Source organism: Glycine soja, chromosome 18, assembly GCF_004193775.1.
Source record: "Glycine soja cultivar W05 chromosome 18, ASM419377v2, whole genome shotgun sequence".
Taxonomy (NCBI): Eukaryota; Viridiplantae; Streptophyta; class Magnoliopsida; order Fabales; family Fabaceae; genus Glycine; species Glycine soja.
In genome coordinates this window covers 6449588-6466649 of record NC_041019.1, presented here as the reverse complement: position 1 = coordinate 6466649, position 17062 = coordinate 6449588, and the positions used below count along the sequence as shown (strand labels likewise).

Genomic DNA, 17062 nt, shown 5'->3' with positions numbered 1-17062 from the left:
TACCGATGTGGTCGGCCTTCCGATGGGAAGCACCGTCAGTATCATCACCATCCCCTCCTCTCCCCAAACCTCTGGCAACAACCCTACCTAACGCACGGCCTAATCCTCTAGTCTTAACCAAGATCTACAAATGTCTATCACAAATTCCATCACTAAATCACACAAATTCCAATCAATCCTTTTATGTGTGTATGGTTTTCGAAATTTCATTTGGTTTGGTTTCGAGAAATTTGGTGTTTTGTGTTTGGGTTTGAACTATTGAAGTTATGTTGAAACTTCTTTAGATGCTTAATATTTGTTTTTAGCCTAATCAGCCAATTAATTGCATGATTCTAATTATTCAATTGTAATCAGAAAATTTTGTTGAATTACGAGTTGAAGAAGACAGCTAAAGAGGATTGGTCATCAATAAATAGCACTAGCAGTGTTATAAGCTTGAGAATTAGCAAAAAGGTTGTGATTAATCAGGAAAAGCTTTTGTTTGGGAGAAAGAAGGACAAGATGGTAACGAAAGCCTAAGGAATTGAATTTTAGAAATCAGAGAAGCTGCTTATGATTCTGATGATGTCATTGAGTCATATGCCTTCCGAGGAGCTTCAAGAAGAAATTTGACTGGTGTTTTGAGCCTCATCAAAGATCTTTGAGCTCCTACTCACATGTTATTGAAGAGGACATAATTGGTGTTCAAGATGATGTTAGGATTTTGATGTTATGTTTGGTTGACCCCAACAAAGGCCATAGAGTAGTAGCCATTTGTGGAATGGGGGGTTTGGGGAAAACAACATTGGCAAAAAAGGATACAAGAAACAAAATACGAGTTCTCCACTACTCTAAGCCAACTAAATTAAATTTAACCTATGATATTTTCCTAAGTTTCTCACATGTACCTATATATATGTTTATGTTATCTTTAACTTGATTGTTGTCATATTAATAAGTATGGAGTATCAAAACCAAAGGGCCAAGGAGGGTAGATTCTGTGAGAAACTTAAGATCAAGAATAAACCAAAGTTTATAGGAGTGAGACAAAGGGCTTCAGGGAAATGGGCAGCAGAGATCAAACACACATCAAAGAAGATTAGGCTACAACTATTAGTTTGTGTTAAAAGCAATTCAAATGATGGCATTTTGATATTCTCTGTTAAACTAGTGGATTGGTTCATAGATATTAAGGGAATGCTTTTACTTTGCAGCTAGCAAGCAAGAAGAAATGCCATCATATGGAGTGTTCCCTGAGTATAGAGATCATCCAGATGGCCCACCAATCACCAAAGAAATTAGTAGAATTGGGCATGGTCCACTTAGACCAGAATCAAATGAGGTGAGCCATTCATTACTAGCCTCTTAGCATATCCACAAAAGCATGGCAGAAGACAGAAGACATTGTTTTGTACCCACAACTTTTATAGTTATGAACCCAACATGTGTTCCCTTTAATATAGGATGGCTATAGATTTTGGCAGAACTTTTTAAAAAAAATGATGCATTATGTGAAAGAACTTATCAACATGACCCTTACATTGACACAATATCAAGCAAATGGTCTTTAGTCTCTTTGGTGATGTTGGGTTTTGAATTAGTGATTTTGTTGTGCTATATATAAGACCCACAAGTTGCTAGCTAGTTAATTATTGGATCATTACAGGGTGTTGCATCGTCATTTTAGTTGATGCAACTAATTTACCTAGTGGTTTTAACATGGCATTGGTTAAGCTTGAGATATTCATTTTGTTCTGTATTTTTCTTTTCTCGTTTTAGGTTGAGCTTCTCCTCATGCTTAACCAATTCTTCTCCCCAACTTGTGTTACTAATCTGATTGCAGAGAGAAGTAATCAGTGAGAAAGCAATGAGGGGTTTGAATTTTATACCTTTCCTAAGCATTATACCTCATGCTTTAGTTAAACAAACCCATCTTAAACAAAATATAAATCTCATACATTAATACAAATAAAAAATCTTTGGTAAACATTATAATTTAAATTTTTTAAAACTAAAAACATTCACGCGGATCAACTTGATCCACATGTATCCTGCAGATCAACTTGATCCGCACGAAACATAGGGATCAACTTGATCCGTGGGAAACATGCGGATCAAGTTGATCCATGGGAAACATGTGGATCAAGTTGATCCGCATGTATCCAGCGACACAGAACTCAAATGCGGATCATGTTTTTATGGTTACGGATCATCTATATACAACGAAGAAGACACACAATGGAAGCACGATAACGAACAACAATGGAAGCACGAAACGCCTACCATCATCTAAGATGCGGATAATGCCTATAAACTACCAACTACACAAAACGAACAACAATGGAAGCACGAAAGCAAAAGGCACGAAACGCTTACCTCGATGGAAAAGCACCAACTGTGACACCCTCTACCCCTCACATATATACTAATAAGGAAAAAAAAAAATTCAAATATTAATTAAAAGTATTTTTAAAACATTTTTTTTACAAGTCTTTCAAAGGGGAAAAAGGCTCACATTCATTTTCTTCTACATCATATTCAAACTTGTCCAAATAAATAATAAAGTATTCTCGACTCAAACAAAGTCATCTAAGCTTCATACAATTAATATAGAACCTATATCCTAATGTCACATCTATCAGAGCGTTGTGTTCCCGTGTCCTCTAGCATGAGGTTCTTCATAGTCATCCACATATTCATCTGCTCCCCCGAACACAAGTTCAAGATCATCACAGGATTCAAAGACAACAACACACAGGGAGTGAGTTATCACATTCCTAGCTAATAGAGAAACAAGACAATTAAATATACATATTATATAAATGAGATACCACTTGCTTAAACATAGCTCACGTAACTTCACCACTTCGTCATTCAAAATTCACTTTTCAATCATCAATCACATTACACAAGAATCCCACACTTCGATCAAGATATAATAACACATCAATTAGCAAGCATATGCAACAGTTATGCTAAGACTCAATCCTATATACAATGTAGTACCATGTCAGTGAAAAACCACCCTGGGGTGCTTAGGAGTACATAGCAAGACACATCACACCATGGGTTTGTCAAGTCACTCTCACTAAGTAAGATCATAGGGAGACCAGTCAGGGTCACGATGTTTTGCGAGAATGCTCCAACCATATGGGATCAACATAGGCTTAAAGGAGCACTCAAACCCAGTGACCCCCAAGGCCAACACTCCGAAGAGTCCGTCAAGGCCTCTCTCTCCTGATTCAGGTCCAACCCCTAAAATAATTTTTGCATGCAGACACTGCTCATGAATTATACAATACCCACGACCTTACACTCATGTTTTAAACACGTTCAACGCAATTGCGCTACGATTTAACACTGGTTCCTAAATAGGAAACCTACATTTTCTCTTTAACACTGCGCATCAACGCTTTTCTCAAGATAACGCTGATCGGGTTATTGTACAATTCATAGCTTACAACACAAGTAATTTCACATCAAGTGTTAACTACACACTTATCCATAACTAGAACTCATTCACAATTTCACATCTTATAGTGTCACAATCCACCATCACATGTTTACACGTATCTCACAAATTAACACATGTTCAACTTTACACTTATACTCAATCTCAATAACAATATTATAATCTCAAAGCAACATGTTATTCTACAATTCATCACATACTCACAATTTGAATCATCATGTCATATCCTCAATATAACAATTTATATAAAAGACTATCACAACATGAGGACTAAAACCCCTCAAATAATATTACACAATTATATCAAAATCATAGATCGAAATATACAAATATCAAGAGCACAATTTATCAAGCAATTTTCATTAGGACATCAATATTTTATTTATAATCATAAAGGAAAAATTGCAATTTAACAAACATCCCAAAATAAAATCCCAATTTAGTACTCTAAGGATCCCTACACATGTTCTCACTAATCCCCAACCGTGAATAACTCATCCCTTACCTCTAAGCGAACTCACGTGTCTTCCCACACCGATAGCGTCATCTCTAACGGTTCTCTAAGATTCTTTCAGTTTTTCCTCCGACAGTTCCAATAGAGTTCCCAAACGTCAGAGAAACGGAGAAAGGATTAAAGCCTCCATTTGGACTATCTTCATGCGATTATTTTTTCTCCCTCCACGAACATTATCTCACAAATCCCAACGGTTAAAGCGTGCGAAACTAAATTTCGAACAACATATCCAAATTTTATGACAATCCAACGGTTAACGAAACCGGGATCGTAGTTTTACCAAGACGTCTCTGGGTTTCTGCGGGAAAGAAAAATGCTACAATGCGAGGGGTATTTCTCTTAGCTCAGACGTAATATCAAAATTCCCAACGGTGAGAACGCTCAGAAATGGGTTGCGGACATGCAGTTTAAATTTCACGACGATCCAACGGTGAATGAATCCGAGATCGTCATTTTTTCTGAGACAGGTTTGATGACCTGCGGAAAAAAAGAGTGGGTTTTGGGAGAGGAAGAGAGAAAAAACGAAATTGGTAGGCAGAGGAGGCTGAGAAGTCAGTCTGAAAATTGACTTACCATGTCACTATTTATAACTAGGGGTATTCACGACCTATTATTTACTTTATTTATTTATTTTTATTATTTTATAAAAAAAAGAAACTCTATTTTATTCTCCATCAAATGAATAATAAAATACCCTTTTTATTTTCTCTCAAACCATTATTTTATTATAACTATTTTTCTTTATTTATTTAATTATAAAACATCATTATTCTCTAAAATTTTATATACGAAAAAAAATGGGATGTTACACCAACGAAGAAGAAGAATGAAAGCACCACCACGACGCCGTTAACAATGGTGAACAGCAGCACCACCACTTCGTTGGCAGCAACAAAGCCCAATGGTCGGGGAAGCAGCAAAGCCAAGAGAAAACGACGGAAACGCGGAGGAAGGAGAGGAACTCAGCTCACGGAAGAGAAGAAGACGAACACGAAACAGAAGAGGAACAGGCGTTGCTGGGTGCACAAATTTTTTAAAAAATCATGGATATTTTGGTCATTTCACATAAACTGATGGATGCACCAGCAAAAATGCTGGGTGCACCACGAATTATGTGACGTCTATGCTGTTATATAAGCTGGATAAAAGAACATGGAAATGGAGGCTCACAGATAAGCTGGAATGCAACTTGGAGAACTTAGTGAAACAAACCCAAAAAACAGTTACAAGAAGAGAGTGACAAAGACAGAATGAAAATCAAGAAAAAGAACAATGAATTCCGGTTTCTTTTGCTGACGTAGTTTCATCAACAAACAAAGAAGAATATTTTATGACCGTCGTAGAAGGATGGACTTTCAACGACAGCCTACTCAAAGTCGGTCTATGACCCGGCATAGAATATCAGTAAATAATCAATGTAAAAGGTCATTTTTTTAGTAGTGTATGCTACAACAGTAATGCTTATGCTTTTGACTTTTATTTGTTAAGTTTGTGTTGATTACGATTGTAAACTCAACTGAATCATTAGTATATTCATTCCCTTTCAAATCTAGAATTCCATGAGTTCATTTGAATATGCAAATATATATCTAGATGTTCGGTCTTGCACTGTTTTGATGTATAATCCTGGACTGTTTTGCAGTTGATGGATTCACTATGTCAACGTTCAATTTTGAGTTGATGTACTGAAGAAATTCACCGCAATCAAAGAAGTCTGGATCTTCGGAAAATGTACAATACAAGAGACAAGAAAAATAACTCTTAAGTCTAATTTTTCCAAGCATCATTTATTATTCATTCCAAAATCTTTTAGTTGTCAACATATATTATATTGGCTCTATAATTCTCTACCGATTGCTAGAATTCAACCACGGGAGTTTCATGATATGGATTCCAAAAAAGCATACTTGATATACAAACCGATTGCTAGAGTTCAACCACGGTAGTTTCACTGTCTCAATGACTAATATATATTAAAAAGGTTTATTCACACAAAATATCACCTCATCGGTTAAATAGATTCAATGCAAAGTAAAATGATCTAATACAAACAAAAATTTTAATATACAAACTATCTAATGCAAAAAAATAAAAATTAATAGGAACTCAACACAGAAATCGATCATTTATTATGATTCTTAAACATATTTAAGTCATTAAACTATATTTAAAGTATCAAAATTTATTGAAAGTTTGGAGTTGTTGTCATTTGTTTCTACATGCCCCTTTCCTTTCCGAATGTAACGAGGATTTAATTAAATTCATTTTTTCATTAAATGTGTGTATTTATGTACGCATAAATGTTTTCTTAAAACAAAGAATTGTTGGGATTAAATAATTAAATTTAAATTTATACATTTTAATAATTTAACAATTATTTTAAATGCTTTCTTGAATTTTTAAACTTTTAAAAGATGATATAATTAGTTTCTTTAAATTGTAAATAGTTGGGGCTAAATTGTAATATCAAATTTAACAATTTTAATTATGTAAATGTTTTTATAAAGTGGGTAAAAAAATTGTTATAAATATTTTTTTGAAATTTAATTTTTTGAAAAGTTTTATAAATTCTTTCTTGAAACTATAAAAATTAAGGCTTAAATATAGATTCAATTTTTCTAATTTTAAATATTTAAATTTTTTTATGATAAATTCTTTTATAAAGAATGAGTATATTAGGTGTTAAATAATTAAAATTAAATTTAAAATTTTGATTATTTAATTATAAAAAAATTATCTTATCAATGCTTTCTTGAAATTTTAAATTTTTAAAATTTTTATAAAGCTTTATTTGAATTATGAATAGTTGGGGGTTAAATTAGTGAATTCATATTTACCAATTGTAATTATTTAAAATAATTTATAATTTTTTATTGAATTTTTTTTTCTAAAAAATATTATAAATACTTTCTTAAAATTGAAAATAATTGAGATTAGATAGTTAAATTTAAATTTACTATTTTAAATTATTTAAAATTGTTATTAATAGTTAGAAAAATTTAATGTAAACTATGAACAATTTTATAAATACTTTATTGAAAAAGAATGGTTGAAGTTCAATTAGTAAGTTTAAATTTTATAATTTTTATTATTTAATAATTATTATAAATACTTACTTTACATTTTAAACTTTTACATGATAGATGTTTTATGCTTGTTACATAAAATTCAACTTATTTTATATTTTTTCAACAATTTAAGAAATTAACAAAATTGTTAATATTTATACATATAAGAAAGTGAAAAAACTTAGATGCAATTTTATAGTATTCTTTATACTATTCTCCGATTAAAATTAATCTAAGTTTTGTCCTACAAAAATTATTGTCACCACAATGTATCTACGCATCGAACAGGTTCATGTTCATGTCAACATTAAAAAAAACATAATCAAATATTCATCATCAAACAAGGAGAAGGAAGAAGAAGTGTGATGATGGAATGAGACTAACGACATTGAAAAAGTTAATTTATCAGGGACTGAAAAAAGGTTTCAAGAACCAATGCAATATCAAAATTGTTATTTTATCTTAAAACAAAAACAAAAAAAATATTAAAAAAAATACAAAATTTGAATATTAATTAAGAATCACACAATAATAAGATATAAAAAGATAATAAAGAGATTAGTGTAACCCTAATTTAGAAAAAGATAATAAAAAATCAATTAAAGTGACTTAGACACATGTGTGTGCAAAGAAGACTTCAAGAGACACCACTGAGAAAAAAAAGTAAATTTTATGACTTTTACTCCCTTGAAAAATGAGAGTGAGGCCAAGAAATATGCTGGATGAATTGGTTAGGAGAAATCTCAAAGTAAATTGTATCGATAATAATTGTTATTCAAGAATACTAAATGCATTAAAAATGGATAAAAAATAATAACGTGCCTCTAATTTTATGATTTCTTGTGTGAGATTTGTAAATAATTGATTTTGTGAGTTTATACCGTGAAAGATTCATTTGGATGAATAATGTTGCAATTAATTGGATTTTTAGGTTGAAAAAGAAAAGATTTGGAAATGCTGTTGAAGAGTTCGCTTAGCGAGTCAGATTGGTTAAATGAGACTAATCCACTTAACGAGGAAGCCAACTCGCTCAATGAGAAAAAAACCCTAGAGAATGTAAAGACAAAGAGTAACACGCTAGGCACGCAGCCAGCCCATCCAGCGAAGCCTTTGTCGCTTCTTGCGCTTAGCACAACCAAGCCGCTATGCCTAGTTACTAACTCTCGCTCAGTGAGACATGCTCACTAAGCGCGCATTTGTAATCTGAGAAGTCCAAAAGTCATTAAATCTGGAAGAGGAAAGGGAAAAACAAAGCGTCAAATAGCGTGAGAGAGAAGGAACAGAGCTTCAAGTTCTTCACACTTTCACTTCACCACTCCATTTTCCATCTTATTTCATCCTTGTATTGAGCCCTCCTTGCTAATGGAGGGCTAAACACTTCATTGTTGGGGAATTTTTTCACTAAGCACTCTTGATGTATAAATTCTAATTATCTATTTAAGATTATTTGCTAGTGTTCTCTACTTCTATCCGTGTTTATTGTCCATATTTGTGGCTTGATCATTCATTCACATGTTTTGTTAGGATTTAACTATTGAAAAATGTTTTTAGTCCTTAGAACTTGGTAGAGCAGTTAGAAGCCTTCATTTCTAGGAATAGTGTGAAATAATCTAGTAAACACTGCATCTAATTCATAATGCGGCAAGAGAGAGTTAGACTCTTTCCTGTGAGAAATTGCAACTAAAGTAACTTAACGATGCAAAGAACATTAGAATAATGTAAAATAGAGAAAAACTTTTTTAATCACGGCAAGAGAGAGTTCAGTAGAATACTCCCCAATACATTCATCTTAGTATTTGTTTCATCTTCCAACTCTGTGTTTATTTCTAGTATTTGTTCTTAAGGCAAGAAAAATTTCTACCGTCACTTGAAAACATGAATGAGCTATTTCAGTTTACTTTATTGCAATTAAAATTGTTTATAAATTGGATATGTGTCATCAAAGTATAAGAAATTTTATGTGGATACAATACTCGATCTTGTCATTTTAATTATTACTTGAACGAATTGGTGTATTTACCCATCGCTGAAACTGACATCTTAATTTTTAATCTAAGTTGAATAACATTATGTGATTTATGGAACCAATTTTATTTAATGGGATAAGATTTTGTTATCGTAATTGGTTATGTATCAATAAAATCCACTATTATTATAAGAAGAAATACTTATGATAATTATTTGCATTTGTCTATAAAAGATTTTGGGATGATTTTTTTCACATAAAATAGAATATATATATATATATATATATATATGTATGTATGCTTGTGTAGAGATATTTTTATGATTGGGAAACAAGATTCCTAGAGGAGTTGGAGGAGTAGGGGCCGGGGACCTCCCAAGAGAGAAAAGGTAAGGAAAGGAAAAACATATTTCTTCTTATTCCTTTTTCATTGCCTCATTACATGCATATATAGCTGATACAATAGCTAAAGGACAAGCAAGACCAATAACAAAAAATACTAAGAGCACTAACAATGGAAGATCTAGAGCACTAACAATGGAAGAGCACTAACAGAAAAGCACTACGACACTACTAATTAACAATCCTAACAGAATGATTATAAAATGTCTAACGGTCTTATAGTTTTTTGCATATAAGATATTTGTACGAATTCAATTTAGACAGGCCACATCAACAAATAAAATTTATTTACAGTGTCGAAAGTAGAGTGTATAGCATAGAAAACACGCCAGGAACACACATACAAAGCATTAGTTTGTTGAACGAGAATCGTGAACTATAGAAATTAGAATATTATTGGCAGGTGATTCTGAAATGAATCAATCTCAAAAGTTGATTGACTCAATCTTCAATACGTGAACATATTCAATGGTTGCTGTAAACCAGAGTGTTGTGTGTGGAATAATGCTGCATGCTTTTTTTTTCAACTTTTATTATATTTTTAATTCCCACCCATATCAATCCATCATCCCACCACATTGGTTAATATTCACTTTGGATATGACTATGTAACTTTTAATCTCATCTGTTTAGAATTTAGATACATCGAATGATCCAAATTAAAGTGTTATTACTTCTAAGCCCCATTTGAATGGTCATCGTAGTGCGCCTTTTTCCTACTAGTACACTTGCTTTTTCTTCATAGTTGCATGCCTTCTTTTTAACCTGTCGTTATCCCTGTTCAATGCCTATATAAGTCTACCAAACTTATTCTCATGGACTTATAAGAAACAAGTTCATTCCCTCTTTGTATAATTCTTTCTTTGTTTCACTCTCATATCATATACATCTTCACTATGAATAGCCACAAAGCATACCTTGTTCTGATGGCTTTAGAGTTAACTTGTATTGGAATAAAGTATGGAGTCTCCGACAACACCAATCCCTTCCAGCATTCAACTCCAACCATCTTGCTTTTTCTCACTGCTATGATTTCCCATGTCCTTGCATCCACGGCCGACATGACCCACCAAACTACAACCCTAACCTTCCACGTGTCAGGGGTAGTTGGGTGTCAGACACTACTGTGGATTATCGTGGCTCAGGTCATGTGGTACTACGTAATCAACCTCCTTCTTTTACTTGTAGCCTCCTTCCGCTTCTTCAACTATGTCACTCAGCTGCTATCTGCTACACCTTCGAATGCTAATGATCTCATGTCCAACACGGAACTGCAGTCGCAAGAAGCTCAGGTGTAACATTTGTATGATAGTCTAGTTTCATGGATATATAAATAGGCTGAGTCGTGTTTCTGGCTTAAAGATGATGTAGTCTTATTTTTCTCTAGGAACACGTTTGGTTGTTGTAATAATACTTCCCTCTTTTCATGTCTTTAGGATTCCGGTTTACACTCCTTGTGGCAGTAAGACTCACTTGTTGAAGTAAACGTTTTATTTTAATAGAATAAGTAATTATTGTCTTTTTTACTGTGCTTGAACTGTTTATGTTTAAAAAAATATTTTTTGTTTTTATAAAATGAAAATTATATTTGTTTCTTTAAAAAACATTTATATAAATTAAAAAATACTTATTTTAAAGTTGCTTTTTTAACTTTAAACAATCTCACCCATATGAAATTATGAATTTCAATTTTTACAAAGTATTGTCTTCTATTTTATTTTCATATTTATTGTTTGATTAAATAGTTAATTTAACAGAATCATTAAAATTTAAAACTAATTATCATTATAGAAATTATGATAATAAAAAATAAGTCTTTTATACTTTTAATTATATATGTACATGTATGTGCGTGCTTGATAGTGTTTATTTAATAAAGATTAATAAAAATTCCTTTATTAATTTATATAAGTAGATGATGTGAATTTGATTATTTAACTATCTCAATTAAAAAATTTTATTGATTAATATTATCTTAAATAGTTAATAAAAAAATTCTCAAGAAGTAATATTTGTTTACTTTTAAGATTATCATAGTAACTAAAAAATTATTTATTATATTTTAATCACAAATACCTAATAATTTAGTGCACTGGTTAAATGTATATGAGAGATACTTAAATACTTTTAAAATTAATAATTAATTAAGAAAAAATCTATCATGATAATAAATTTCATTTCTATGATAAACAAGGAAAACAATTAAATATAATAAGATAACTTATATTAGAATTTGATGATAATAAATCCTAAAATCAATAAACAACAATAGCAAATTTGTATTGTGAATTTAGAAATTCATAAAAAAAAAGCAGTGGAAATTCTTAAACACATCTAAAAACACGGCCTTTGCTAAATGCACTTTCCTCATTGCAATGCAGACTCCCCTTTCATATTTTTGCTATTTTTCCCCCAAAAAATATCCTTTTCTTTACTTTGAACCCTGGAATTTGACATTTGAATTTCCCCCAAAGACTTCCGGAATCCATATTTTTATATTATGTTTGAGTCTTTTCACTTTTTCCTCAACTCACTTTAATTTGGATCAATTCATCACTTGTTTCAGCCATTACTATATTTGTGATTTGTTTTTCTGAACTTTAGCCAGAAATCTATTCAATCCTAAAGAAGGATGCTTCACTATGGATCGTCATCTGTTACCAAAAACATAATTATACATTCTTTTGTTATTAGGCCAATTAATGACAGACCTCAACTAATTGGAGTATATACATACTTTATTATTAATTAATAGCCTTAAATAACAAGGCCAATTAATTATACTTCAATAACAAGGTTTTAACCTAAAACTCAGTATAAACCATCCAAACTTTCAGAATATAAATACATATATATAAAGAAAACTACCCACGAGCAAAGCTAATAATAACATCACAACTTAATTATTGGATGGGTCACACACGAACCAAAACATGACGTACACAAGCACACATACAGCAGCCTTTTCTTACAAATAATACTACACCTCTTCTTCCTGCGGCTGCATTTCTATAATTGGCATCTCATGATCAGGAAAGATGTTAGGAATGTGATTGAAGAAGCATAAGAAAGCTACGAGTGAAGCAAGCATGTTGACCATACAGTACCACAAAATATCAGCGAGAAGAACCCACATGAGTACCTCACATCCAACTATTCCTGTTGTTTTTTTTTTGTTAATAACCGCAGACAGAAATATTAAAGAATAAAAGGAAGCATAAAGAAAGAAATTGAGATTGCAAAGCCTTGTTTTATTCCGATATGAAGCAACATATTTAAAAATATAGAAAAGAAAATAACTACTAACAGAAAGATAACACCACTAACATATCATGCCTAGAGAATAAGATTAAAACTATTTTATCCTATCAGTCAACATGACTTTTATTTTTCCAAAAAAATAGCATAAAAATCTTATCTACTATAGTTTGTTAGACAGTTCCAACAATCACATCTTAACACTCCTCCTTGACTTTGGAACTGCAAACTCCAAGCTTTTGTCTCAAGTATTCAAATCTGGCTTTTGGAAGTGCCTTGGTCAGAATGTTAGCACTTTGATTCTCTATTTTGTTGTACAGTAACTTCACTTCTCCTTCCCTTTGAACTTCTCTTAGAAGAAAAAGCTTTATCTTGAAATGCTTAGTTTTGCCATGAAACATCGGATCATTAGCAATTGAGATTGCAACCTGGTTGTCCACAAAAATCTGTGTGCTTTCTTCTTGTTTCATATGCAAATCTGTCATAATTTTCCTGATCCAAAGAGCTTGATTCACTACAGCAACAACAGCTACATACTCTACTTCTGTAGTTGATTGAGCTACAACTTCTTGCTTTTTAGAACACCAAGAAAAGACTCCAGAACCAAAGGAAAAACAGTAACCAGAGGTGCTTCTCATGTCATCAATACAACCTGCCCAGTCACTATCAGAATATCCATGGAGCTTAAATTTATGAGAATGAAAGTACATTATACCATAGTCTAAAATGCCTTTAACATATCTAATAACTCGTTTGGCAGCTTGAAGATGAACTTCACTAGCACAATGCATGAACCTTGAAAGTATACTTATTGCAAACAAAATGTCAGGTCTGGTTGCAGTAAGATATATTAAGCAACCAATCAAGCTTCTGTAATGCATTTCGTCAACTTTATTAGCTCCATCATCATTGCTAAATTTCTCCTTTTGGTGCATTGGAGATGTGGTGCTTTTGCAGTCCTTCATATGAAACTTCTTGAATATTTCCCTTGCGTACTTCTTTTGGTGAATGAGGATTCCATCATGATCTTGTTTCACCTCCATTCCCAAAAAGAAACTCATCAAGCCAAGATCTGTCATTTCAAATGCTTTAAGCATTTCAGCTTTAAACTCCTTTATGAGTTTCTCATCACTTCTTGTCACAAGTAAATCATCAACATAGACAGCAATAATGATTAAATTTGCATCTACCAATTTCACATATAATGCAGCCTCACTTGTACTTTTGACAAATCCAAGATCTTGAAGATGATTATCTATCCTGCTGTACTAGGCCCTAGGAGCCTGTTTAAGACCATATAATGCCTTTTTCAACTTGTAAACTTTCTGCTCCTCTCCTTTGATTTGAAACCCCTCAGGTTGCTCTACATAAATCTCCTCCTACAAGTAACCATTTAGAAAGGCAGATTTTACATCTAAATGATAAACTTTCCACCTTTTATGTGCAATAAAGGCAAGTAGCATTCTAATTGTATCAAGACGTGCAACTGGAGCAAAGGTTTCTAAAAAATTCACTCCAAACACCTGAGCATAGCCTTTCACCACCAACATGGCCTTGTATTTATTTATAGAACCATCTGGATTAAGTTTGGTACTATAAACCCATTTTACCCCTATAGGTTGCTTGTGTTGAGATCTGTCCACTAGCTCTCACGTGCCATTTTTTCCATCATTTTCAACTCTTCCTTCATAGCATTTATCCACTTGTCATCCTTTTTAGCTTCTTCAAATTCTGCAGGTTCTAGGATAGCTACATTACTCTTTTGATAAATCTCAGATAAAGATCTTGTACCTCTGACAGGAATGTCATCTACATTATCATCAAGGATCTGTGGGATTTCTTACAGCTGCTTCCTTATTGGCTCATCCCAACTCCATTGTTGATCTTCCATAAATTTGACATCTCTACTCACAAGAATTTTCCCATTTTGAGGTTGGAACATTTTGTAAGCTTTGGAGGTGTTGTTGTATCCAATGAAAACTCCGGGTTCTGCCTTTTTATCAAGTTTGTCCCTTTTAACCTGTGGAACATAAGAGAAACAAACACAACCAAAGATTTTTAGATTTTGTAAATCTGGTTTGTAACCAAACCAACCTTCAAATGGAGTTTTTTTGTGTAGAACTCTTGTAGGTAGTCTATTCAGCAAAAATACTGCAGTGTTTGCAGCCTCCACCCATAGCTCCTTTGGCAACTCCTTTTCATGCAGCATACACCTTGTCAACTCCATGATACTTCTATTTTTTCTCTCACTCACACCATTTTGTTGTGGGGTGTAAGGTACGGTGAGTTGGTGCTCAATGCTAGCTTCTTCACAAAATTTATCAAAAACATCATTTTTGTATTCCTTCCCGTTGTCAGACCTTATTGTTTGCAACCTGCAACCACTTTGATTCTCCACCAATGCATTTAAAAATGATACTCTCTGAGGTCCCCCCAACATCTATGTGAACCAATTGCATCTTTTGAGTTGCTCTCCAAGTTGATTGAGGAAATGGTTTTCTGACTAGCTTACCATATTGGCAAGCCACGCAATCGGCTAACTTGTCTTCAAGCATTGATATACCTTTCACCAAGGCATGTTTTTGCATGTATAAAAGTCCATCAAGATGGAAGTGTCTGAGCCTTTTGTGCCATAGTTCAACATTGGTGGTCATGCTTGAAAAAGCTATTTGCTTCTCCTCCATCAGATTTAGAGCATAGCTTTTAGCCCTCATTTTCACCCTGAATATGTCTTTGCCTTTTGCATCTTTGATCAAACACCAATTTTCTTCAGATATAAACTTGCCTTTTGCATCTTTGATCAAACACCAATTTTCACCCTGAATACGTCTTTGCCTTTTGCGTCTTTGCCAGATATATTTCAAACTTGCCAAGCTTTCAATAGAAACAGTCCCTTTTTCCCTTGACTGAGATGAAATCACCATTTCCAATTTTTACTTTGGAAACAATGGTTTTGTCAAGTTCTTTAAAGAGGTTCAGGTCATTGATCATATGGTTTGTGTAGCCGCTGTCTATTAACCATGAATCACTAGAACTATTGCTTGTGGCAAAACATGTTGCGACAAAGAGTTGCTCATCTTCTCGTTCCTCCGCAACCACCTTTGCTTCCTCTGATTTGGACTTGCATATTTGCTCTACATGTCCCATATTGCCATAATTTCTGCACTTGACATCTGGCCTCCACCAACATTTTCTTTCAGGATGATTTGTCTTTTTGTAATGCGGACAAGGAGGAAAGGTCTCACCTTGCTGCTTGTTGGAGCCTTCTGGGTTTTTGTTCCTCCATTTGTTGTTGTTCTTGTCTTTGCCACCTTTTTGAGTTTTGTGCTTTCGTATGAAACGCACCTTGTACCACCTCCTCTTGTCTCATCATTCTTCTCTGCTCCTAGGCTTGTAGAGCATTTATGAGTTCTCCCAAGGTGATGGTTGACAGGTTTTTAGACTCCTCCAATGTTGATATCTTCGATTCATACTTCTCGGGTATAGTGACCAAGATTTTTTGCACTATTCTTTCAGTAGGAAAGTCCTTCCTAAGAAGCCTCACTCTATTTGCTATGCCTAACAGTCGGTCAGCGTAGCCTTTAATTGTTTCAGTCTCTTTCATGCTCTGCATCTTGAATTCTCTGTCCAAGTTGAGTACTTGCATGCCTTTGGTTCTTTCACAGCCTTGATATTCTGATCTAAGATAATCCCAAATCTGTTTGGCAGACTTGAAGTTCATAATTCTTGTAAAAATAATTTTTGACACAGCAGAGAAAAAACAATTTTTAGCCTTAGCCTTTTTGGTCTTCCTCTCTCTGTGATTCTTCATCTGAGCCACCGTTGGATTTAAAGGTAGTTCAGGAACATCATAGTTTTCTTCTACTGCCTCCCAAAGATCCAAAACTTCAAGATGAGTGGTCATCCTTACAGCCCATAATTCGTACTCCTCACCATAAAAAATTGGTGGTGAACCTGCTGTGTATGATGTTTCTCCCTCCATTACGATTTCTCTCAACTCACAGATCCCTTAAAGATAAGAGCTCTAGATACCAATTTGTTATTTTTTGTTAATAACAATAGGCAGAAATATTAAAGAATGAAAGGGAGCGTAAAGAAAGAAATTGAGACTGCAAAGGCTTGTTTCATTTCGATATGAAGCAACATATTTAAAAACATAGAAAAGAAAGTAACTGCTAACAGAAAGATAACATCACTAACAAAAAGATAACAACACTAACAGATCATGCCTAGAGAATAGGATAAAAATTGTTTTATCCTATCAGTCGACATGACTTTAATTTTTTCAAAAAAATAGCATAAAAACCTTATCTACTATAGTTTGTTAGACAGTTCCAACAATCACATCTTAACCATTCATGACAGGTGGAATATTATGACTGGACCTTGCAAGTTCGTGTCTG

At 33.3% G+C, this 17062-nt stretch overlaps 1 long non-coding RNA gene across 1 annotated transcript; it reads left to right on the top strand.

Moving 5' to 3' along the window:
• Window positions 1-12310: 12310 nt before the first annotated feature.
• On the top strand, window positions 12311-17062 carry LOC114395634. The gene is made up of 3 exons (XR_003663076.1): window positions 12311-12562; window positions 15893-15897; window positions 17025-17062. It is a non-coding gene; the product is annotated as an uncharacterized LOC114395634 (long non-coding RNA).